Here is a 27206-nt window from a genome sequence, read left to right as displayed (position 1 = left end):
CTCATATCCTTCATAAAATGCATGACACAACAATATTTTTATTCTAGCAACTTTCAAGTTTATAAGAGCAATATTTAAAATTTGTCCCTATTTTTGGAGCATTGTCTCCCCATTATTTTTGGCTTTGCCAGATTTTTTGAGGTAAGACTTGAGAGCTATGATAGGCAAACATGATAAGTTAGCAGTTTGAGAGGTTCTGAGTCTTCGAACATCACATCATCCAGTGGTGGGGTCATGTCAGCACTGACTGCATTCACTGTGTTAGCATGCAATGTGTTTAAAGGTCAATAAGATCAGTAACAAGGAAATGGAAGAGATACAACACTGTGTGTGTGTGTGTGTGTGTGTGTGTGTGTGTGTGTGTGTCTGTGTGTGTGAATACTGTGAATACCCTGATATGATAGTCCAAGTGTTGTGCTCAATGAACAACATAATTTATGACATGGATGGTGCTCACGACTGGGGGTGGCAGGCTATATGCCCACAGACAACAGAGAAGTCTATACGACTATATGTGCGCAGGCTAATGAGGCTTTCAAGGTGTTGAGTCTGATGAGGAATATTGTCCATGATATGGATAACACCCATGACTGCAGTGGCAAGCATGTGCCCAAATGCTTCCCTTTGCATATCATTCTATGGATTTAGGTGTTACCTTAGCTTAACATTTTCATTTGTTAGGTATAATTATCGGCAGTGTTTGAAGACATTTGCTATATTTCTTGCTAGATAGATCATTGTCTACAGTAGCTTTTTAAAACATTATGTTGATGAAAATTCACCCAGAGTGTAGTCCATGTTCACCATCAGAAGTCTAAAAATGAAATCATTAGTTTACAGTTGGCATACGAACATGCCTCTTATCAAGATGCCTGAAAATCTTTCCTGGTTGTCTCCTTGGCATGTTTTCACCTTGCATGGCAGTATGACATCAGCTTTACAATACTTTGCCAGTTGTGTTTATGTGCCACACCGCTGAATGCATGTGTTGTAATTTTTCTTCCACTTTCCTTTCCTGTTTAATCAATCTTCCACAATTACAAGTCTGTAAAAAATGTAAATCCAAACTTAACAAAAATGCACCTATTATAATAATACGTCCCTAATTCTGACAATGTGTGTGCATGCTTATCTACGGTGGTATACCTATGGAAAAAGCAATGAAAGCTGTGCTTACCAAGTGATAGATAAATAAATTCTGCTGACAAAACAAAACTTCCTGAAAGGGAACACCACCTTTGCATTACTTGGTGCTTTTATTCCAACATTATTCATAAAACATCACTGGCATTGCAACAGTTCCCTTGCTTTCAAATTAACTAGTAGTTACATGATGTGTATGATAACCCGTCTAACAAAAATGAACTCATATGAAGGCTGTTAAAAACAAAACACTATTTGCACTTATATAACCATTCAATTCAAGAGGCAGCATTACAGTTAAAAACAAAACTGCCAGAACAATTCTTTAGGATTCAAACATGTTAAAAATTCCTTCTTGTAACAATCATTAAAATCTGTTCAATAGACCCTAAAAACACATTTTAAAAGCAGAATTCACTTTACTATGTTTAGCCCAAAAATATTCAAATTAGACTGCTTAACTGCACAAATAATTTCATATAACCTATCAGTCAATGTTGTATGGTTTCTCCTACATAAAAAGCTGGGCATGAAATGCAAGAAGCCACATAAACATTTTCCTAGAATTACTATTATAATATTAATCCTAAAAATACTATTTTTTTAACTGATAAAAATAAATAAGGTATGGCTGTACCTACATCAAGGTAAAGTTCAAGTCGGTCTAGTCACTATAGAAACTTCTTTCATCACACAGTGATGCCCAAGAAGCAATCTGATATTCATACTCCATCTGTAATATTGAATGTTCTTAGAATAAGTTAAATAACAAACATAATTAAAACTACCTGTCTTAACATTGGCAACATTTTTTATCCACTTTGTTTCATAAAATTGCTTTATACCATCCTGGGAATTCAGAAAAACTGCAGCCATGTTCCCTGACAGTCCTCCTCTGTTTACTGTGCATGTGCAACAAACTTCAATGCTCATTAACGATATATACAACCAGGCAAGGATTCTTATTACATATTCTGGCTAAGGGCACAGCAGTGACTGCAGAAAGACTGTGTAGGAGCACAGTGTAGATGCAGGGACGTATGATTAGCAGTAAGGTTTGCCTGTCGAGCATGACCTCCCGCACAATCTCACATGCACAGCTGCAGATAGAGAAAAAAGCTATGAGGCAGCCTCACAAAGTCATGAGGCTTGAGTGCCGATCTATTTTCTGACCCAAAGATACTTACATGCAGATTTGTGGAAGGCAGCAAGGGATTTACAGTGAAGCTAAGAGTGAAGGCTATTTATTTATTTAGATTTGATTACCATGAAAGTTTGACTGGGTAGGACCTCATTTTCAGCAGAGGCCTGGGGAGAAAAGCTCCGAAGTATTAAAAACATTTTAAGAACAATACGTTTACAATCTTTAAAATAGTACAAAAAGCATCTACAGTTTACATAAGTGTACTAATTAGACATAACATGAAAACATTGCTTAAGAATAAATTCAAGTTATATGACAATGATTTAATATTTGAGAAATTTTAACCAGTTTATAGAGAAATTAAAGGTAAGTTAGTAAAATGCAAACAAGAATCGCAATATGAAGTGAGAAAAAAGGCAGCTTATGGTATATTTAGAGAGAAAGTCAGAGACAAAAACTGATAGAAGTAAGGACATAAATGAAGAACTGAGAGTAAGGAGGTAAGGTGTCAATAGCTAATTGTTCACATTTAGGCAGACCTGGATCCAGCACTATGCAACCTAGGCAGATCCCTAGGGCCTGCTGGCTTGGGGGGAGGGGGGGGGCTAATGGCTAGATTGCTGCTACAACATTTAATTGAAACAAATTAAAAAAAAAAACATGCATTTCTTCTTTAAGGATTAAGGACACTCTCTGCATGCATCTCTGTGTGTGCATTACACTAAATATGTGTAAGCATTTAAAAGTTGGAAGTTCCTTCTTTTTTGTGAAATTTTAAGCATGCAGAACTGCCAAGTAAGCTACCAGACAAAAGACAAGTACATGAATCTAGAGAACTACCAAGTTCACCAGTCCTTTAGTTGATACGTGAGATGATCAAATTAGTGTGTGTGTGTGTGTGTGTGTGTGTATGTGTGTGTGTGTGTGTGTGTGTGTGTGTGTGTGTGTGTGTGTGTGTGTGTGTGTGTGTGTGTGTATGTGTGTTGGGGGGGTAGTACACTGGATAACAACAGGACAAGGTTCTCTAATGTTTGGCCAGTGTTTATGTAAAATCATTGCCTAGATGAATGAGGTTTGGAATCAGTATTGCACACTGCTGATTTTTCCTTTTTTCAATTCAGAATTTGTTTTACTTGTACTGATAGCTGAGAAACTTTTTTGACAACTTAGCATTTAGTTTGATTCCTAATTTCACTGCATCAATCCAGAAACAAGTTGAACACTACAAGAACTGATATATAGAGTAAAAAGGATTAATTTCTAGACTGTTGCTGTTAGTACAGTGATGTGAGAGGCAGATCTGGCAAGGATTTGTGTCACAGAGAAATCTTTCATTCTGCTTTCAAAGCTGTAAGAATGAACAGTCACTTTGTTTATTGAAAGGAACATTTATTTTCATTCCAATTCAGGGGAGTGCAGTTTTCCACTACAAGCAGTGGTATCTGTAATGGTAATACTATGTGGCTACACTTTTTTGAAGCACAAAGCCACAAAAGGAATGTGAAGTAAAGTGTCACTACAAGCACTGGTATCTGCAATGGTAATACTATGTGGCTACACTTTTTTGAAGCCACAAAGCCACAAAAGGAATATGAAGTACTGGCTCAGTAATCTTGAAAATAATAAAATCTGTTCATGCAGTAGACATAACAATACACATAAGAATGACATAAAAATCAACAAATATGTAATTTCTGACAATTTTACAAACCTTTATTTCAGCTTTGCTTTCATATGTTGGGTTGGTGGGATGAAGACATCTTTTTGCCTTCAGTTGCTACTTTGTAAAAAAAAAAAGATGGAATTTCAACACTTCCACTGGAAAATCTAATTTTACAGACATTAGCTTAAAGTATGGTTTCAGCTTTATATGAGAATAAGGAATACATATTTTATTTTTTAATTAGGTAAGATATAATAGTTAAGCTTATCGTTTTTTAAGAACTGAGCTAAGAACTTTGGTCTAATCAATGCCTAACCATATACGTGTTTAAATGATAAGAAAAACAATTTGGTATCATGGTAACTGCTGTTGTTTCTCTAGGCAGAATTATGTTGGCACTGGAGCTATTCCTCAGTTAAATTATTGCCAGCTTTCATATTCCACTACTTAAACCTGTTCTACCACTGGAGCAGTACAGTACATTTGATATTGCTTGTGTGTTATAAGACAAATCCCAGTTTGTCGTTCTTGGATTTAGAAATAATAGATATAAACAGAATTAGGGTGCCAGTTTCAAGTGCCAAAAATAACGCCTCCTGGAAGGAAATACATGAAATAGGTCGGGGGGGGGGTGATAAGAGCCGGGGTAATATCTTTCTGTCAGAGTCTCAGAAGGTCTTAGTCAGAGATGGATCCATCACTAGCTGGTCTAGGCAGTTGCCTATGGCCAACTGGCTGGGTGGATGCATCAACATTTAATTTCTAATTAAACAATTAAAAAAGTTAAGCCATCTCTTCTTTAATGGTGTCTGTGTGATTTCTTCCTTAAGAATACGACCCACTCTGTGTCTGTAGGTGTGCATCTTTAGTAAGACACACACATATTGATGCAGACATAAACATTCCTGCTGATGCTTTTTTTCCACATGTGCAGTATTTAAACTTTATTGCTGCTGTGTGCAAGACAGTAATTTACAGAACTTGCCACAAGATGTGTATGTGTGTATAAAATGGCCTGCTTAGTTATTTAACTTACTCGTGTTCAAACACTGTACCTTAGCTACAGGAGATAAGAACGTGAATCTGCTACACCAATTATCAGACTGATCAAGGATTGTGAGTTACAGTGCATTTTTAAGGAATTGTAAGCTTCAGTGCATTTCAAGGAATTGTGAGTTTCAAGGGAAGAGAAGTTTACTGTTACTCGTGCTAAGTCTGTCTTCAATGCACAACTCTTTTGTTTAGCAAATGGCTATCTGTGTTTGCACTATCAGTGCTGAAAATAGTGTTAGTAGCACAACAGGTAGCACACTTGTGCTCAATACATAAAGCTGTGGGTTCTACTCCCACACCATGTAGATGGATTTCTGATACACTTTAAGGGAAATGGGGTTACTGCCCTCCTGAGTATGTCCTATTTTTGGATGAGATGCCTAGTAACTATTCATCTGCTGTCAGTGAGTATGTCCTATTTCTGGATCAGATGCCTAGTGACTATGCATCTGCTGTCAGTTTGCCAGCCATTCCCTATTGCAATATTACCTGCTTTCCATTTTTTTTAATATAACATAGACAATTTATTTTCAAAAGCAGCAATCACTGTATTTGTACATGAAACACTGAAATGTAAATTTGTTTGCTAGTAGCAACCTGTTCATTTGATACATATCTCTGTTATATAGAATTATTCAGATGACTTTTACTTCTGCAAAGATTGTGCATATTGACTGATATTGGTGGATCGTAATGACAGAAGTGTTAGTGGCCTTTTATGTTTTAAATGTTCTGAAATTGGTAATTTTGTCATTATTGGTTAATACAATTTGTTTCATTGCTTACTGGGAAAATATTTAAAACTACACATTTAAAACACTCTAAGAAGAGGTGCTATATTATACAAGTAATGAAATTTAATACAGTTAAGAAGGTGAATAAAAGAACACATGCATGTATGTATTGTCCTAAAAATGTGTACATAATTCTTATGGTTTGAAAACAGCCCAAAGGTAAACTTTATTTGCCATTAAGCATATGCATTTTCATTGAATGCAAGTTTCAATGCCATTTCAATGAGTGAGAGTTTTAAAAGCAGAGAAGTTTACTGTTCATGCTAAGTCTGTTTTCAATGTGAGACAGTATTGTTTTGTTTAGCGAGTGGCTGGCAGGGCTTGTGCTATAAAATATGAAATAAAAGTTTTAAATTAAATCCAGATATCTCTGATCATTGCAAAAGTAAAGAAGAAAACAGTGTGCATACTGACAGGTTTGAACAGTGTTCATGGTAACTGGGGAGAAATAGCCACGTAATAGGACACTGGAATGACTGCTTAGGGGAGGCCTTTTCCATTACCCTGCCTAAGGCCCCATTTGATCATGATCTGTCTCTGCATTTAGGGATATAGTTTATCCTGGTGTTAAGCATGAACAGAGTCAGCTTTTGGCTTTGAAAGCTTTCAGAATGGTTTTGAAGGATGGGAGGGAGGGTATTGCTGTGATGGATAAAGGTAAGGAGCTCCAGGCCTTAGCAACATGGTACAAGCACAGACAATGTCCAGCAGATTTAATACATTTATGGACAGACAAGAGTTTTTGGTTATTGGATCATAATAACCAACTAGGAACATAGTTGTGTAGAATGTTATTTAGTCACGGTCAAGCAGATGGATTCTGGATAATTTTATAGGAGGTGAAAAGCTGCATATATTTTGGTCAATGGGGTAGTTCTAACCAATTTAGGTTTTTCAGTGTTATACAGTGATGGGTTCTGAAATGGAGTTTTGCTGTAAATTTAGCAACTTTGTTATAGCACTGTTCAAGTTTGATTTTTGTAATACCTGAAGGTTAGTAAATATGGGAGCATCATAAAAAAGTGTGGGGAGTAGATAAGTAGTGGCAAGTAGAATTTTAGTTGTGTTAGTGAGAACGTTTTGACTCTATAAACTATCCCTAGTTTTTTATTTGTTTTTTGCATGCCTTTTTGTAAATTCAGGTCAAATTTAAGATTATCATCCACTATCATCCTTAATAATTTGCTATGGGAAGTGACTTCAGTGACTGTATTATCAAGAGAAGTTTTGTTTTTTCATGCAAGGACTTGGGGAATATATATATATATATATATATATATATATATATATATATATATATTTTTTTTTTTTTTAAGGTTGAGTATGAGTTACCAGTTACAGCGCCATGTTTCTGTCACTATTAAAGCATCATGGGTAATTTTTCAGAGGCATGCCATGTTGTCAGATGTGCAATGAGCGTAGTGTCATCTGCATACGATATTAGGGAGGCCTGTTGTGCGGATGTGTGGAGGAAGTTGGTGATAAACATTAAAGAACTGACGAAAGAATAGTGCTTTGTGGTACACTGGTGGTGACTGAAATTAATGGAGAGAGGGTTGAGTGCCATTTTACTGACTGATACCTATTGAAAAGGTAGCTTTTGAAATATAGAAGGGTGGACTGACAGTGACCTAATGAGAGCATTTAAGTAGAAGCTTGCTGTGAAAAACTGTCTAAGGCTTTAGACAAGTAAAGAAATAATGAGGAGACTAGTTTGCTGTTATATTTAGCTTTATTGACAGTATCTGTATAGTTTAGAAGAGCGGTGCTAGTTCTACAGGAAGGATGGAAACTATGTTGTGTGGATGACAGGAGCTCTTCCTACAGGAATTAGTTCAGTAAATGTTTTGAATGCATTTTTCAGGTATTTTGCAGAGATGGGATAATATTGTTATAGGTCTAAAGTTAGTCTCAACTTCTTCTGATTTACTTCACTTGCTGCCTGGCTTATCTGTACTCACTTTCATTCCATGTGCCTTCAGATTTGCATTCCATTCCTCTGCCTATAATGCTACATCATCTGCATACAGCAATCTTGTTGATCTGTCCCCACTGACCTTTTTGCTAACGTAGTCCATCACCAGTATGAACAGCAATGGATTCAGAGCTGAACCCTGGTGTACACCCACTTCCACTGGGAACTCCTCTGTGAGGCCAAACACTGTTCGTACTTGAGTCATTGGGTCCTCGTACATAGTCTGCACTAACTCTACCAATGTTTCTGGGACTTTGAATCACCACAGTAATGCCCAGATCAACTTTCTTGGGACCTTGTCACATGCTTTTTCTAAGTCTAGGAATGCCCAGTTCGACTCTTTCCTCATCTCTAGCTTCTTCTCAACAATCTGTCTCACTGCAAACATTGGGTCAGTTGTGCTACATCCTGATCTGAATCTGAACTGCTCATCTCCCTTCTTACACTGCATTTCTGTTCACCCTCTCTAGAACTTTCATTCAATGGGAAAGGAGTTTGATTCCTCTGTACTGCCCTAAGTTGTGGATGTCCCCTTTGTTCTTGTACACTGGCATGAGTATGCTTATTCTCCGGTCATCTGGGATGCACGTTTCTCTCCACACTGCTATGAGTACCCTCAGGAGCCATTTCTCCCCTATGTCTCCTCATCTGAGCCTGCTACTTTCCCTGACTTCATCTTCCTTAGTGCTATTCTTACTTCTTCTAGAGTTGGCTCCTCTTCTTCTCTCACTGTAAGCTGTTTCTGTGGCAGTGCAGCTTCTGTTGGGTGTTCTTCATTCAGAAGCTGCTGGAAATACTCCTTCCATCTGCCTTTGATGTCCTATGGACTGGAGCTGCTGGCTTCCCTTATAAAGGGTGTCTGACTATGTTCTTTATATTTCTGTTTTTGCCTTGCAAACTGATAGTTTCTTTGTGAGTCTATATCATGTTATTGAAAGTTTACTTAATCAAATCAATAAAGATCAAACTTTATTGATTGATTAAGTAAAACATTGAATAACATAAAAAAAAAATTAAAAAAAAAACTAAATGGTGTAGACAGGGGGGCAAGCCCCCCTGCACCCCCACACCCCCCTACTTAAATATACCAACTCCGAGAATGCACAACATTGAGGTAAATGGAACTCTCCCCTTATGGAGATTTCCATTTATGTGCACGATGTTCTTCACTTTCGATATTGTCATGCTGACAATATCAGACTCAATATTGTTAGCTTACGACAACGTGAATTAGACCCTTTATTTGTACCACCTAATCCTGCCAATAAAACATTATAACAAAAATTTGGGCATTGGGAGGAATTTGAACCCACAGATCACCTCACAATGTGAGAGCACAGCTTTAACATCCTGACCCACTTGCTGAGGCATATGGCATAGCACACACTAATAACAGTCAACAGTCATACTGCTATCTTTCACCTATAGCAGTTATCACACAGAAGTGGCAGGGATTTATAAAAGGTACACTTTTTGAAAATGAATCTGTGCTAATGTTAACATTAAAAGTTGTACATTCTGAAGCAGTTATACTCACCCCAGCAGTGCACTCTTGTACACACTCTGGTCTCCTCCTGTGCCTATTCACTTCAATGTCATCCAGGGTTGTGGAGAAAAAATTTGCATTTGGCACTTCAAATATTATGTTGTTGTAGCCCTATTGCGCATTTATGTATTTATAAATTACTCTGCAATTTGCATCATCAGCATACAAGGAGAGATTGGTTTTAATTATGCTGCTCACTACCATATCATTATAAGGCTATTAGTATATATCTTGCTCAGCCATATCTCGCTTGGCTGGTTCATGTCATGATGCCTGTTTTTCTGAATTGCACACACTCTGCATATAGCTGCTCAACACACAGATTTTCTTACAACAATGTGGGAAAGTTCTCTGAATCTCATTTCACATCTCCCTTTCTGTCTGTGTCTTAATTATGCTTTGATTAAATCTAAAGGATATCCTCTCTTGAAAATATATTTCTCAACTTGTGACATTCTCAGAAAAACTGATTATAACTGGATATTAAAAACACTAAGCTAACTAGTTGATCTTTAACAATTTTCTTTATCATGTAATAATAAAGATATGTATTTTAAAGTGCAAATACATGTTAGTAAAATTTTTTTATCCTATGAATCCTGGACCAAAAACATTATAAATGCTTGTCCCAATAAACATCTGTAGCTAAGTAAATATTATTGTCACTCACTGTACTAGCAGATGTTAAAAATTAAGTAAAGTTCTAACCGCTTACCAACTCTTAATCAATAACAACTTTTGAAATTCTAAATAATCTTCTATCTCAATACCATCACTTTCCCTTTATCTCCTACGTCTCTTCCAAGGACATCCTTAGCTCCTCACCACTATCCCTTTCTCTCTACCCTGTTTTATCACCTCAACTCACTGCTCAACACCACAAACTTTCTTAACTCATAACCCCAAGCCCTCCTTAAACAAAACCTCACTACTACAAACTAAACCCCCACTAACTACACACAATATGTGTCACAGTACACCCTCTTTCATCCCACTGGTATTTCTACTCTTCTTTTTTTTTCAAAAAATATTTTTATTAAAATTTGAATAAAGAAATAAATTACATAAAGTGTTCCTTTTTAACAATATTCAAAAAAGAAAAAAAGAAAAAAAAAACACAATCATTCTATATCTAACAAACAACATAACTATTTACAAATGACGTTCACATAAATATCAAACTAAATTATTGGTTAGTTCATATACAATCAATAATTTTCTAGCAAGTCTAATAAATTTTTCCACATATTAATTCTAGACATGTTTCTATTAGTTCTTGACTTAATGGTCAAAAGTTCCAGACTGCAAACTTCAGTAAGAAGGTTTTTGAATTCTTGAAATGTAGGGGAAGTTTCTGATTTCCAGTTAATTGTTATTATTTTTCTTGCTACTGCTAAAATAGTCCATATTAATGTATATTTAGGTCTTTTAACACTTTGATGTATTGGAGTGTTAAATATAATTAAAGATTTAGAAATAAAGAAATAATCTGTAAATAAACCTTGAAGAAAACTATTTATATCTTCCCAATCATTGATGTTCTTATTGAATTTTTTAGAATGTGTGGTGTTATAAAGGATCTATGCATATATTTTCAGGTGTATAACTTCCACTTTAGGGAAGATGTAGTGTAGTAGGCTGATTCTAATATATTTTATTTGTCTTGATCTTTAGGAGCATAGTTATTAATTATATTGAAATATTCCCAATATTTATCAGTGTGAAAGTTTGTATCATTTCTAAGTATTTTGTTTATGTGTACTAATTTGTTCTTGTCAGTGTTTATATTTTGAATAAGTGTAGTCAAAAATAAAATTATTTTAGGTAATGGATATGCTAAATGTAAGGGAATTGATTCCAAATTATTTATAATATGTAAGGGAATTGATTCCAAATTATTTATAATATATTGCCTACATTCCTATATACATAGCCATGAGTTAGAGTCTATGTCATATTCAAATTTTAGTTCCTCAAGAGACTTTATCCTATCTTTGTCTATTAATTGAGACCAATAAATAAGATGTTTCTCTTTGAATAATAGCATTTTTGTATTATCTATCGTGGTTAATATAGCTTGAGTAAAAGCAATTGGGAAAAGAAGGAAAATCCATGTTTTATAATTAGTGAATTTGAAAATAAAGTTCCTAAATGTTTTTAGGATGAATAGCAAATAATTTAATTTATTTAACTTATATGATTGTACTGTAAAGATATCTTTTAATATCCACAAAATAGGATTATTTAACATTAGTGTTTTTTGAATGTTTAGTTTGTTAGAAGAGTCCCATGCTAACGAGATTAAATATTGTTTCCATTTAGAAGAATATGTATTATTGATTAGAAATGAGACTATGTTAATAATCGAGGATAATGTATATAATTCCAAGTTAGGAAATCTTATACCATCATTTGTCCAGTCATTTATATGATGTTGCAAAGCTATTCTGGATTTATTAGGCTACCATAGAAATTTCAATAACAACGAATTACATTTTTTAATTATCGTTTTAGGGGGAATTAATGAAAGTGATTGAATAATATAAAGCATTTTAGGAAGAATAGTCATTTTATAATAGAAAGCCTTTCATCCATGGAAAAGAGTAAATTATTCCATTTTTTATAGAATCTTCAATTTTACTTAAGCAATTATTAAAGTTTAATTGAATGATATCTTTTATGTTATTGGTAATCACTATTCCTAAATATATTAACTGATTATTTTGAGGTATAAGTTTTTTATACTTTTGTTGAATTGTGTTTTGTTTTAGATTAATTGGGATGATCTGAGTTTTATTGTTATTAAAATTTAAACCTGATATTTTTTGAAATGTATTAATATTTTTAAATATGGCAGGAATAGATCTGTAGTTTTCTCCTACTGTTACCAGAATATCATCAGCAAATAATTGAATTTTAAATGAAGTATCTGGATTTAACTTATAACCTTCTATGCTTTCATCATCTCTTACTAAATTGGCCCATGGTTCCATAATCAATGTAAATAAAAGGGGGGAGTAAATGACATCCCTGTTTAGTCCCTCTTGTAATAGGAATGTTTTCTAATATGATAGTGCCAATTTTGATATATGCGTGACTTCCTTTATATAAGTTTGTTATAAGATTTATAAACTTATCCGAGAAATTCAATTAGTCTAGCAAAATAAATAAATAGTCCCAATTAACTGAATCAAAGGCACAATTTATATCTAAACCTATTAAAGTTAAGGTTTTATTAGAGGTATTTGCTGAATCTATCAAAGGAATTGTTCTTCTTATATTGTCATAAGTAGTTCTATTTACAATAAAACCTGTTTGATCATCATTTACTAATGATGGCAAAATTTTTTTTTAATCTCTCAGCATATATGGACATAAACATTTTGTAATCTGTATTTAATAACGAGATTGATCTATATGAAGAACATTTAGTAGGATCTCTGTTTGATTTGATTATTGGTGAGATAAAGGTATATTTCCAAGAAGGGGGTGTGAAGGTGTTGCTTTGGGAAATATTAAATACTTTATCCAGAATATTTAAAGCAGATTTAGGTAATAAGTTATATATTTCTTGGATAATGTAATAATTCCTGGGGGTTTTGTGTAATTTAAGTTTTGTTATCTGGTTTTGTATATCTTGTAAATAAATAGGTTTATCTATATTATTAGTTTGATCTCTTGATAATCTATATTTAGTATACTTTGTTATAAATGTCTTACTCAAATCTTTTGAATCTGTTATCTGGGAATTCTGATTTATCTTATGAAAGAATTCTTAGAATTCCAGTAACATATTGTGTATATTAGATACAAGTTTCTTCTTTTTTGGGGAATAGATCTCCTTAATATGGTTGAGTTTTTTAAGTCTTTTTGTTTTATTTGCTAAGATATTTAAAGATCTAGGGTTTGTTGAGAAGGTTATAAATTTAAATTTCTCTGTTCTGATTTTTGTTTTATGGTTTAAGATCTCAAGGTATTTTGTATTTAGTTTACTTATTTCTCTCTCTTTGTTTTTTCTATCAGTATTACTATCTAAGTTAAGTTTTAGCTTATCTAATTTGCATTGTAGATCTAATAATTCTTTGTCCCAGGATTTTCTTTTATTATTATACCACAAGAGAATTCTCCCATATAGGAAGGCTTTTAAGGCATCTCAAATATAAACTTCTGATATATTATTAGTATTATTTAATGTGGTAAAGTCTTGCATTTCTAAAAGTAAAAATTCTTTAAATTCTTTCAAATTAGTTATGTATGCTGGTATTCTTTTAATTATAACAGTGTGATTTGTTTTGATTAGCAATTCAAAAGTTATTGAGTTGTGATCGAATAAGGGACATGGAATAACCTTTACTTTAATTAAATAATCTGTTAATTCTTTTGATATTAGAATTCTGTCTATTCTGGAGTTTGTTTTATGTCTGTGGGAGTAATGAGTGTACGGAAGTGAGTCTAAATCTGCAAAGCTATTTATATATTTTAATATAAATGATTGCATAAAGTTCAATAGTAATTTAGCTGAAGTTGAAATGTTTCTTTTTACTGAGGAGTTAGTATCTTCATCATTTAATATACAATTAAAACCACCTGCTATTATTAAATTACCTTTAGCGAGACTAACTACTTTATTTAAATGCATTTTAACAGTGTTTGAACTAATACCTGGAATCCAATATATATTTATTAAAGTATATATTTTTTGTTTAGTTCTATTGTGACTGAACAAAACATACCTTTGTTATCTTTGTATACTTCTAGTATTTTAGGCATGGGAAGTATTTTATTCCATAAAATAGCTACTCCTCCTTTCTTTTCAGTATGTTCTGAGCTTGTTAAAATTGAATAATATCTGGTATTTAACTTATCAGTATATGTGAATATTAAATGTGTTTCTTGTAAAAAAACAAGATGTGATTTATGCATTTTAAGATATTTGAGCAAGCTTCCTCTCTTGCAAGGATTATTTAGACCATTAATATTTATTGAAATACCCTTTAAAAGAAACATTTATATTATATACAAGGTAAAATATGTGTAATCCATTCTGGTAAGCACTAATGCTAGAAAACATACTTATCAAATCATAGACAAATTGAAGACTCCCAACATATGTTGCTATTGTGAACGTCATAAAAAAATAACATATCATTGTAACAGAACATCAATATAACAAATCTACCAGTACCCTTCCAGGAGTTGTAGACTCCTAATTTGAGTAGCATATACCACTCAAATTGTCCTCCTAACAAATATCAACAATATCTCAGCTACTGTCAAATAGTGTTATTGTCTGTAAAAAAGAGAAAGAAAAAAAATATATATATCCTTCACTGTTTTCTTCCCCCTATTTCCCTCTCCCCTTTAAACTATTCATTAAATTACTATTACATTTAAAATAATATATCAAATTACTATATCTGTGCTTGGAGTTTAATTATTGTGAAGCAATTACATCAGACAGGAAACATAATTAAAACAATGCATAAACTGTTTAACAATTATAGTATTTCAGATAGGGTTGTCATATGTATATGCTGGCATTTCCTTTCTTATATAACATTTAGTAATTTTGTATAAGTGAAGTTTATATGAAGTACATTTACAATCATTTAGTGTTTCATAGTATGCATTTATGTTATTTAATATGCTTTAGTACTGCATATAAAATGATCTGATGTAATGTAATTTTTATATTAACTTTAGGTACAAATGCAGGTAGGGGGCTACAAAGTGGAGATTATTGTGCATTTATATGTTTTATGTATGTGTTTATATGTATGGGAGTGTTTAAACTGTTTATTTGTGTTTATAAACCTATTTGCCGTGAAAATCGTGGTTCAACATTCTAAAAAGTCAGTGCGACTTTCCCATAAGGTTAAAGTTCACAAAAATTGTGTCGCACAGTCAAGAATGATGTCATCAGGGTGTCTCTTCTTTCTATAATGAATGGAGCCTCTCGAGCTGGATTTCAAAGCTGTCCTGAGTAAAAGCGGGAACAGTAATGCTTGAAGTCTTCTTTTTTTTAGTCTCTTGGGTCCACGTGGAACAACTGACGAAACTGGTATGTGAAAAAAAGCTGAAAAGTGCACAAGACTCTCAGGGGCTAACAATAATATGTTAGAATGTAGATGCATCATTCTAATGACTTTCGCGTTTGTATGTGCAATCGCTAAAGTAATAATTATTAAACAGAACTGTCCCATTAATCTTGCATAGATATTAGTAATGCATTAGATTCTGTTTACTTTTTACATACATCCTTGCCCTGAGAGGTTAACACTGTTCGTATTACACTAACGTCCACAATCAGATCCCTCTATTTCTCATAAGATCATACAAACAGCTTTTCATTTCCCCTTGTCTTTCATTTAAACCAGAAGAACATTTTCAATTGTATTCTTATTAAAATGTTTTAAACACATTCAAAGTACATAGCCAAACTTGCCATATTTATGTTATCAAGATGTAGCAGAGGAACACACATACATATTGAATATTAAAAAAAAAAAAAGGGGGGGAACAGAATGCTACACTTACATGTAGCTGCAACTGTGGATTTACTTTAAAGTCTTTATGTTTAGATTTAAAGTCTCATATTAATGGTGCATTTCTTTATTTCTTTAGCTTCTTTTTTTTTTTACCGACTTCCAGTTGTCATTTTCAGCTAGCCTTTTAAGATTTGCACTTGCCCATTCCATATCGTCTAGCTTTTCAATTATTTTGTTAGAGTTAACAAAATTAAGGGTTGTGTCTAAATCATCAAAAGTTTTGATACCATCCTGTAGAAAAAATTTTAATCTGGCTGGGAATAATAGATGAGTTTTTATTTGTGCCTTTTTGAGTTCTTTGATTGAGTAGGAAAAGTTTTCTTTTTGCTATTACTGTTGAAGAATAATCATTATCAAAACAAATGGTATTGTCATTTAATTTAATGGGAGCTTTTGCCCAGGCTGTTTTTAGCACTAGTTCTTTGTCATATGAAGATAAGAATTTTACAATTACAGATTTAGAAGAGTTATTCTTACTTGTTTTAGATGAAGCAAAAGATCTGTGCACCCTTTCAATACCATATGACAAGGCTTCTGGTAAGTCTAGTACATCTTGGATCCAGGTTGTCAGGAATTTTGACAGATTGTTTCCTTCTATGTTTTCTGGTAAGCCAAATATTCTAATGTTATTCCTTCGAGAGTTTTCTAAATCATCCACTTTGGATTGTAAGTATGTATTTTGCTTTATTAGAAAGTCTATATTATTCTCATCTTTATGTACTCTACTGTCAAAGTCATTTAGTGCTAATTCAATACCTGAAATTTGAGATTTTTGAAACTGCAGATCTTCGTGTATCTTTTCCATTTGTTTAGTGTAGTCTTTTTTAAAGATGTCAATCTTTAAATCCATTTTATCTAGTTTGGCAGATAGTTCTTGTGCAGTAGTGAGTATAGAATGTAGGTCCTTTTTTAGAGAAGATTCTTGATGAAGGGCTTTTGATGTAGACATTCTGTTGTCAGTGAAGATAGATAAAGTGTCCAAGGTATTATTGACAGGAAAAAAAATCAAAATTTCTTCAGAATTTTTATATGTAGTTATAAAACTAGATGAGAGGAATTTATTACTGAAGACTATAACTTCCTCCGATAAGATTTACTGAAAAAATCCTGTCATACAAAATCTAAACTGACAGAGCTGAAGGGAATTGCTGCTATTCTGAGCCCATCTTGGCCACACACACCCCATTTCTACTCTTCTTGACTAATATTACTTTATGCAAGCTTAGCCATATCCTCTATTACTAAACCTAATTCTCCACTTGACCATCAATTGTCTCTTATTATCACTCTCTCTCTCTCTCTCTCTGCTCTCGCTACTCTTCTAGCCTAGTATGAACCTATGAACCTATAATTTTACTTCATACCACCTCACAACATCCTTACTCAGTTTTAACACTCTAACTTATAGCTGCCAAAATATTTATATATATCACTGATTACTCCTATACCAGGCTCGAAACTCCACCAATTTATTAACCTTGTACTTCACTTAGCTATAATGTATTTTTCTGAAATTCAGTAATCTGTACAAATTATGCCTACATTTGTCAGTTGGGAATATCAAGAGTGTGAATTATGCATTGTATTTTCATTGTAAAAAGAAGTATAATTTTGTGTATTAATTTCTCTTAACTTTATGTGGAGCTTGTCTCCTCAGGCCTCCACTAAAAATGGGATTTAACACAGTCAGTCTTTCCTGGTCAAAAGAAATTTAAAAAAAAATGAATTAATTAATAAAAGTGCATGACCCCATGTTTTCTAAAAATCTAGAAAAATATATTTTGTTGCTTCCTTTTATCATAGAAAATGTGTATAAATTTGCAAAAACAAATCACATTCTCAAAAAAAAAAAACCTCTTGTGAATACAAAGCATTGTATTCAAGTTCTGTCAACACCACATATTGGCATATACTAGAACCATTGTGGCACCCAGAGTATAGATGTTGGCCAAAATTCACGAATGCCTGTTTATTGTGCTCAGACCATTTGAACAATGTGCAGCAATGAGCAGGCTATGCGCGATTCAGGAAGAAGTATAACATGATGCTACTGACTTGAAAATGAATATTAGCACAACTGTATGCTAATGATTGTACAATGAGCTGTGCTATATGTTAATGAAGTAGAAAAACATTGCTGATTAATGCATAAAACATGCACAAACACATTGTACCTGACTTAGCAGGGAATTTGGCTATATGCTCGCATTCAGTGACAACAGCACTTACATTAGGGTTACAGCAGACATCATAAACCTGTATTTGTAAAAGACTTTTATAGAAGCTGCTGCTGCTGATGATGATGATGATGATGTCAGACACCACTCATGAAGGTGTAGGGTCTCAGACCAAATTTAATCTGTCAAGGCTTCCATGAAATAGACATCAAAGACAACAGCAGGGTGGAAAAGAGCACCATACAGCATATACTGGACTTGTGTTACCCCCATCTGCAATTCAATGTGGATCATGGAAAGCCCATTGAAGGGATACTAAAGTGTATTTAGCTTTACATATTTTAGCTGCAGGGATCTTTCAGTGATCTATAGGGGTTTCAGAGGCTTCTGCTTCCAAAATACTCTACCAGTTCCTGAATGCAATGATGCAACATGTTGGGGAACGAATATGATTTCCATGTACCCAAGTGTTAAGAACTAGCACTATGTGAGACTTTTATGCTATAGCCCATTTCTCATATGCACTGGGTGCCATAGACTGCATGCTCATTGAAATAAAGGCCCCGCTTTGTGAACTGAGATGGAGGTATAAGAACCACAAAGGATATCACTCCATCCACTGTCAGATGGTTTGTAATACACACAGCATCATCTACAATATTTGTGTAGGCCATCCAGTCAGTTTCTATGACTCCCACATATGGCACACTTGTGATGTCTATCGATGGTTTGCTAGTGGTAATTTTTTTTCAGATACATCTAGTGGGAGATGCTGGGTATGCTGTAGATACTTGATTCAAGATAATAATGAGAAATCTACATAACCCCACTGAGCACAACCATGTCCACACACAAGCTAGGAACATCATAGAGCATGTGTTTGGCCTGCTCAAGTCCAAGTTCCAAGGCAGGATATATCTGGAAGTGTCCTGCAGTATGATACTGTAACCATTACTAAAATACTGTCTGTGTGTGCCATTGTGCATAATATTATACTTAGAAATCAGTTGCGATGTGATAGCAGAGAGCTGCAAGTCCAAGTTCCACAACCAACCGTAGTTGTGATAGATGAGGAGGCAGAGGAGGAACGTGCAGCAAGGAATGGCCATGTCAGATGGAGGCAGGCACAATATGCTATGGCAGTAATTAACAGGCAAAGAATTACACATAAACTGAACATATAACTTACATAAGAGCTCAGTAGATACAGCCAATAAAATCGATGCATTGAAATAAACCAGACTGTGTTTTCCATGCATTGCCTGCTTACTCTAAGCATCAGACATAGGCAGCTCATGTCCAGGTAGCTCTAAACAGCAGCACCACAGGTGCATGATCAAGTTTTATGGAATGAATGGTATAATACCTAAAGAGATAAAGCAGACAATACAGTTGATAATGTGTACATAGGAATATCACACCACATAAACTTATATGCAAGCTCAGCAAATGCAAACAGTAACAGTGATGCATACAAACAAAACAGACCATTCTTACCTGTGCATTGCCTGCCCATTCTGTTTATCGGACATAAAGACCCCAAGTTATACACCCTTCCAGAGGACAGGACACTCTCAGCATCACTGGCACAGATGGGTGAGCAAACTATCCTACACAACTACTACTACATAACCTAAGCAGAATAAAGACACATTAAAAATAATGATGCATATGCAGAAAAACCTGACTTGGGCTTCCCATGCATTGCCTGGCCACTCTCTGCATCGGATATAGGCAACTTGAGTCACAGATTGTGAAAAGGGCTAGGCACAATTATCGTCATCTGCACATGGTGGGGGTTACAGAAATCCATTTCTATCACAGGGGAAGTTTGTGAGATGTTAGAGCTGAGGCAATAGCAAGTGTACACTTTTAAGGCCAGTATGTCTGTATACTTTCTGTGCTTCTATTGTGAGGAAGTCCAATGTAAAGTATGAATGTGAGGTGCCATGGGCAGTCTGTGAGTGTCTGCAGGGACACAGCCACAGCATGTGTGCCAGCACTACACCCTGGCATACTGGACAATTCTAAGCCATTCATAGAAGCAAATCAAGTTTTTCTTGGATGACCCTGCATACAAGAACTACATGTAGCAAGAGTTGCACTGCTAGTTTCACTACCATGGCTAGTAGCCAGTGTGCTATCTGAATGTATGAATGTAAACAATATCTGTTGGACAAGCTATTATCTCAACCATGTCCAAGGCTATGACCATGCAGGCAACCTCACCTGGGAGTCATCACAGCTGCAATGGATGTAGCAGTGGAAGTGCTACCACTACAGGAGCAAGATTTGGCATGTCTACAACCATGTGGGTTAAAATGTGATGATTTACAAGCAGACTGGCCTCCTGGAAGTTGCCAGCCTCCCAAAAGACTACCAAAACAGACATTGCATGATCCAGTCAATTCATCCTGCTAAAGGAGTCTCTCTCACACACACACACACACACACACACACACACACACACACACACACACACACACACACACACACACACACACACACACACACACGCACACACATGCAATCACATGTCAAGCACATGTAAGCATGTCCATACCATGTTCAGGAAGTCATTGCACCTAGATGTCCTAAGTACTTAGATGCAATAGGCGTGAGAGTGGTATTATAATGATTTATTTGACTATCGAGTTCAATGGTGGACATAAAAAAAAAAAAAGTGAATGGCTTACCTGTGATATCATGTGGTATTATAATGATTTATTTGACTATCAATTTCAATGGTGGACTTAAAAAAAGCGAATGGCATACCTGCATTTCACTAATGTTAATCATCTGGGGCCAGTCCAGATCCACATTGTGAAACTCTGTGGAGCTGTTTGCACTCCTGGGTGATGACAGGAATTCTGTCTCAGTTGATGGTGGTTCAATAGCCTGTCCATCATTAGTAGACCTCCACACCCATGGCACTGCCATTGCTCTTATCTTGGTCCTGTGAGTCATATCCATGTCCCTATGTCAGACCATTCTGTATATATAGCCCTGTCCACCAATAGCATTTGCTTCTTCATCCACCTGACATAGAAAGGCTTATTAGAGGTATGTTTATCAAGGAGTCATTTACCATGGAGATAGAAAGCCTGTAGTATCACTTCAAATTCAGCCTTTGAAAAATGAGTCTTCCATATGGATGCACCCTTAGCAGTCGTAGCAGCTATACTCCTGCTATAATGGAATAAAAATCATTTATCACAACTCAGGCAACTACACTGGTAGTACACACAGTTACCAAATAAAACACACTCAGTAAATAGTATACTCACCTCTAAGACAATCATACTTAACACCCTAAAATATACAACCAACAGCCTAAACATCAATGTACATTTCTCATCTTAACACTTAACATAGCTGTAACCTATACAATTCTAACCAGCTGTATGAAGTCCTAATGGGTACCCCCCAACAACAAAACACAAGCAAACAAAAAAAAACAGATGTAGAAATGTCTCCCTATTATTCACACAACCTCATTAGTATAGCAACAATATGGAATGGAATATAACCTAGAGTTGCACTGCCAACAATTTTGCACAAATGTTCACTTTTCCAGCATTGCAATGACACATGTTCATAGGTATCCTTTTCCAGAAAATTATCTTCTAAACTGTTGCCCTGATAATTTACTAAAAAGACTGTGCACATTTGGGTGTATTGCCATGACCACATCCAGTTAGGGTTACCGCATTTCTTTGTGACTGCAACTGGATCAAGGCCACACCCCTTGTACCTCCCCTAACTCCACCTATCTTCATCCCTTCCCTGCCCACTCCCATTTCATCATGGCATAGTCACATCAGGACATAGAGGAATATCCTTTTTTCCTGGTTTGCGATGTTGTTTTGTAAAGAAAATCATAGTACCTCTGCCAATTTAACATCCTAAGACAGTCTGTTTTTTTTTGTTTGTTTTTTGAAACAAAATGCCAGTGTTGGTACAGAGTTTTCCAAACTACCAGACAATCAGTTTGATTTCCAGATAGTCCAGTAAAAAAATTGATAGGGGTCAATTCTATAGCCAAGACATTTATGAGAATTTTAGTATATTATACTCAAATGATCGGGCTAGGCAACACAAAGCAAACAAATATTAATATAATACAAATGTGCAGTTGTATAGAAAAAAACATAATATGTCTGAAAGAGTCATCTCAAGCTCTGGGGCAAAAGTGTGAACACAAGTGCTCAACTCTTAAGAACGTTTTCTTTTCCTCCAAGTATGATAATGTGCACTTGTTTTAATCGCATATACTCCCAAAATTTACCATTCTCTACAATTTATTATATCCATGACATCTTCATACACTGATCAGTGTTTGCCATTGTTCATCATTGCCAGCCATCAGTGCCCCTTAGGGATGTTAGTTCCTGCCCTATTGTAAAAACTCAAAAAAATATTATACATATACAAAGACTTAGCAATCAGTCATGCAAACAAAAATGTCATTGATTTGCATCACTTAGCATATTGGACATCATTAAAGTCAGAAAAAAACATTTTCTCTGTAAATTCCTTGCTGACTCAAGGTGTTAATAATGCCTGTACTCAATTACTATGTAATGTGTGCAGGGCTTGAATCCATAAAAGGTAAAGTGTAACTCTATTGTATGATGCCGCACCATCCATGTGAACTTTTCATTTTTATATTATGATGTACTAACTGGTAAGCAAATGCCTTAGAGGAAAAAATGATTAGTATTTAACAATCAGTAATACTTTGCATGTTTCATTGTTAACATTTTATTGGTATGTATTGTATTAGTGCAGTATTACTTTGTACAAGCATACTGTGCTATTCTTACACACCCAGCCATCAGTTCACAGATCTGATTCAAGGCAGCCATGATATAAGTGCCTTGCTGGTGTTGATTGTGGCTTTCCGAGGTTAAAGTCTAACTTGCATTATGGAATCCATTACTTGTACATATTTGGTCTATAAACAATGATTATTGTGTGAGCATTTCTTTATGTGCAGTTTGGAATACAATGACATGCATTGTGTCAATAAAGACAAGTGCTGTGCTCACTTATCAGCTGAGGGATTTACCAACATGTTACAACTTCTAGTGTCACATTCACTCATGTAATGTTGAATTTATAATTCATTACTGTAAATAGTAACTATGATAATATAACCTATATATTCCTCAGAGTTATCACCTGACTAATAATAACACACATCTGTCTGCATGATGTGGAATAAAAACTACATTTGCAAGGAGAAAACATAAGTGTCAGGTAAACACATAATTGACCATGAAAAACAAAAAAAAAAAAAAACAAAAGTGGTGAAAACATGAACTCATACAACTTCAGTGGCATATCTGGCTAAGCATAATTTCTAAATATGCTTTGAATGTGCTTTTGTTCATGTCCCCTCATGTACAGTATATATATGGCACTGTCTTCTATATTTGGCTTCTCCTTAAATAAATATGATGTTAGTTAAAATACAGACATATCACATGAATTCCCAGTAAGGGTATTCTGAACTACAAATGCCATTTTTGTGGTCATTCTTTGAATGTCAGTTGGAATAGATCAGCATTACTGGTCACTGAAGACTGTAGAGAAATGGCAGTTCTTGTCTTATGGCAGCAACTGAGAAAAGCCCTATGCATGTGCTAATAGTTTGTCATCAGATGCACACCTTAGCATGGTGTCAATACATGTCATTTAACATTCAAGATAGAAACCCAAGGAAAAGTATTCCATGCAAAAGTATTTGTGCTCCAAATTATTAATGCAGTAGAGGGACACATTTACAGGGCTGTAATACAATGAATGTTCTTCATTTGACTATAATTATGTCATTCTGAAGATGTACATTATAAACAGAATCACATCGCTGACTTGAGAAGAAAAAATATGAATATATAATAGACATGATGCCATATGCACATTATTACAATATATGTTTTATATTTGTTGATGCACATAAAGCTGTAGGCTATGTAATGAACATAAATTCCCAGTCATTTACTCGTTTGTAGTCCTCACCTTACATACTTGTAATGTCAGCTTTTCTGTGGCGTTACTTGTTAATAGAACCAGTCCAATAAGTGATATACTATTTTGCCAAGGGTTTGATTCCAAGCTATAATACATAATCAATTACAAAGCTATTTTATGTCACAGCAATGCAGCCTGTAATGCTATAACAAAATGTACTTCAGAGGAGCACCAATATCATTCATGGGAATACATAACTGTGTGCAAGAAAGTTAATGTTATGCTTGTTACATACTATCCCTGAGCACATACCAAGAAGTTGGAAAATATCAGTTGAATTGTAACTGAGATAACACCAGTAACCAGCACGAGCTGGACTCACTGTGGAGCAAATATATACAGATCAGCACACATGGTCAAGTTTTATGGCCATGTTTTACACAAAATTTACACAATGGAGAATTTTGAGGTGCATTACATATGGAAAAAGTAGATGCTCACACCACACAATACAAGAAGAAACCTGTATACATGAAAACCTTTGTGCCTCAACTTAGTAATACAATGAAGACCCAATGAATAGTACAAGCCATACATGGTTGTACTATAAAGATCTGTTCTTACTTCCAGTATTATCATGACAGTCTGCAGATCCAGTACATTGTATTGTATATCATGTTACATATGCCGTCTCACAGCTGCAGTGGCATGCCTGAATAATGTGCTATCTTTTCCATATCATTGGAATAGTCATGTTTTCAAAATTTCTCACAAGCAATAACTATTGTTATGTTGTCAACATGTGTTCCACTCAGCTATGTGTAATGTTTGTAGATAAAACACAATCATAAACAGGCAATACAAAAAAAATATGCATACACGATGTGCATGATGGTGTATGCGCATCATTATGTTATAAATCATAGTATTTCTGATCCATATAATGCTGTAGTATAAGTAACATATGTTGCATCCCAGTCATACACATGTTTGAAGCCGGCATTTCCCTATCATTTAATGCCAGTTGCTCAGTGGTGTAACTAGTAAGTCACACTGTCAGCAGTAGCTGATGTGTTTTTCTTGTAGGAATTCAAATGCAGTATGCACAAAAGTGTTTTAATCTCACACAAATGTAACCAGTAATACTGTTAAAAAAATCTGTGTAATGACAATACATCGGCATGCCAATATTATTTATGGAAATACAAGTTTATGAGTAACACTGTCAACATTATGAATGTTATAACCTACCACTTTGCATATGGCCAGATGTGGGCAAATCTATGTTGCAAAATAACTGAGACTTCAGTATTCACCAGCATAAGCTGTATCCCCTGTGGAGCATATATACGCTGATTAGCATACATGATAAAGTAAAAATGCCATACTTTGCACCTAAAATGGATAGTGCAGAAATAATACATACATTAATTATTGGCCGTTTTTCTGCCATCTGTTGCACAAATGTAAGTCTCCATATTGTCCATTGTGCACAGGATGGAGTATGTGAGATGTGGCCTAGATGCCAATTTGTTTCATCTGTGATCATTAAAGGAAATAAATGGCAGGCAGCGGTGCAGGTAGTATTCCATTTATGATGTAGAAGTGGTGTGAAAAGGAGGGGTTGACTTTTGAACACATCCTTAAGTATAGCCGCAGGTTACTGTGTGTGTTGGGAGGGGGATTCATACCAGGTCACAGTACACGGCTGAGCCTTAAACATACCTCTCAACTTGGAAACATCAAAAAATCTAGAAAAGGCCCATGAAAAATAGGTACAAATCTGTACTCTGATTAGCGTAACATTTGCACACATAATTATGTAATCTCACCCACTCCAATGGGCTTGTGGGGTACCAACTTTCAAACGCAAACTGAAATACAGACAATCAAAATATGGCACCAGAGTCCCCTGCAGTTATTCCAATGCCCCATTACCTGGCTATTTCACTCCATTTTATCATAAATACTAATGTGTATACTGCTTTACTTCTACAATGATTATTTGGATTTTATAAGCACTAATAGACATCTGCTAAACAAATCAATACCGTCTCACAATGAAAACAGAATTAGCATTAAAACTTCTCTGCCCTTGAAACTCACATTCATTGAAACAGCATTGAAACCCACACCACATCCAAAGAAAATGCATCTGGCCAGTGATGGATAAAGATTACCTTTGGGCTGTTTTCAAATCATAGGCCCCTTGCACACAAAACAAGTAACATATGTGTTCTGCGATACACCTTCCTGACTTTATTAAATTATATTCCTTGTATAATGCAGCACACTTGTTAGACTTAGAGCGCATTTTAAATTTATTATTTGAACATTTTTCCAGTAGGGAATGAAACAAAATGCATGAACCAATAATGACAAAACTGCCCAATTCAGGACATTTCCATCATAAAAGTCTACTTACACACACACACACACACACACACACATATATATATATATATATATATATATATATATATATATATATTTGCTTGACTGACTCTGATTTGTGTTATCAGACCAACTTAATAGCTATAAATGCATAACAAAATAAACTAGGCGAACGACTTCCAGTTTTTAGTCCAAATATTGACAGACACTCTCCTACATTAATCCTGAAGCATCAAAATTATCATTGTAATCTAGGTGCTCTTAACTGGCCACTCTTGCTTCTCCACTGTCTGCTGTGGAAAAATGCTGGAAAATGTACTGTACTTGTATAAAAATATGTTTTTATAATGCAGCACAGAACATAATAATTATGATTTTTCTGTACATGAATTTGGGTTAATGATATTTTTTGCTCTTTCCACTGAAGGACAAATGCCCTTGTGCATGACAATTTTTGACTTCTGTTCTATCTTTTGTTACACCCCTGACTTGTTACTCACCCTATTTAAAAGTACAACACAGTACAGTATCAGCAATGCATCTACGTGCTGTGGGAGTAGAACCCACAGCCTTCTGCATCAAACACAAGCATTTAACCTGTTATGCTATTAACAATGCAAACAGATTCAGCATAAGCAACACTAAACTTCTCTTCCCCTGAACCTCTCAGATCCTTTTAAAATACACTCGACACTCAACTGTAGCTCTCAAATTTGCTGCACAAGAAATCTGGAAAAAAACAAAATTTATAGGGGGAGGGACAAAAGCCAAAAAAACAGGGACACATTTTAAA

Source organism: Protopterus annectens, chromosome 5.part0 (genome assembly GCF_019279795.1).
Source record: "Protopterus annectens isolate FY-2018-M chromosome 5.part0, PAN1.0, whole genome shotgun sequence".
NCBI classification, from domain to species: domain Eukaryota; kingdom Metazoa; phylum Chordata; order Ceratodontiformes; family Protopteridae; genus Protopterus; species Protopterus annectens.
Note: the sequence above shows the minus strand (reverse complement) of the source record.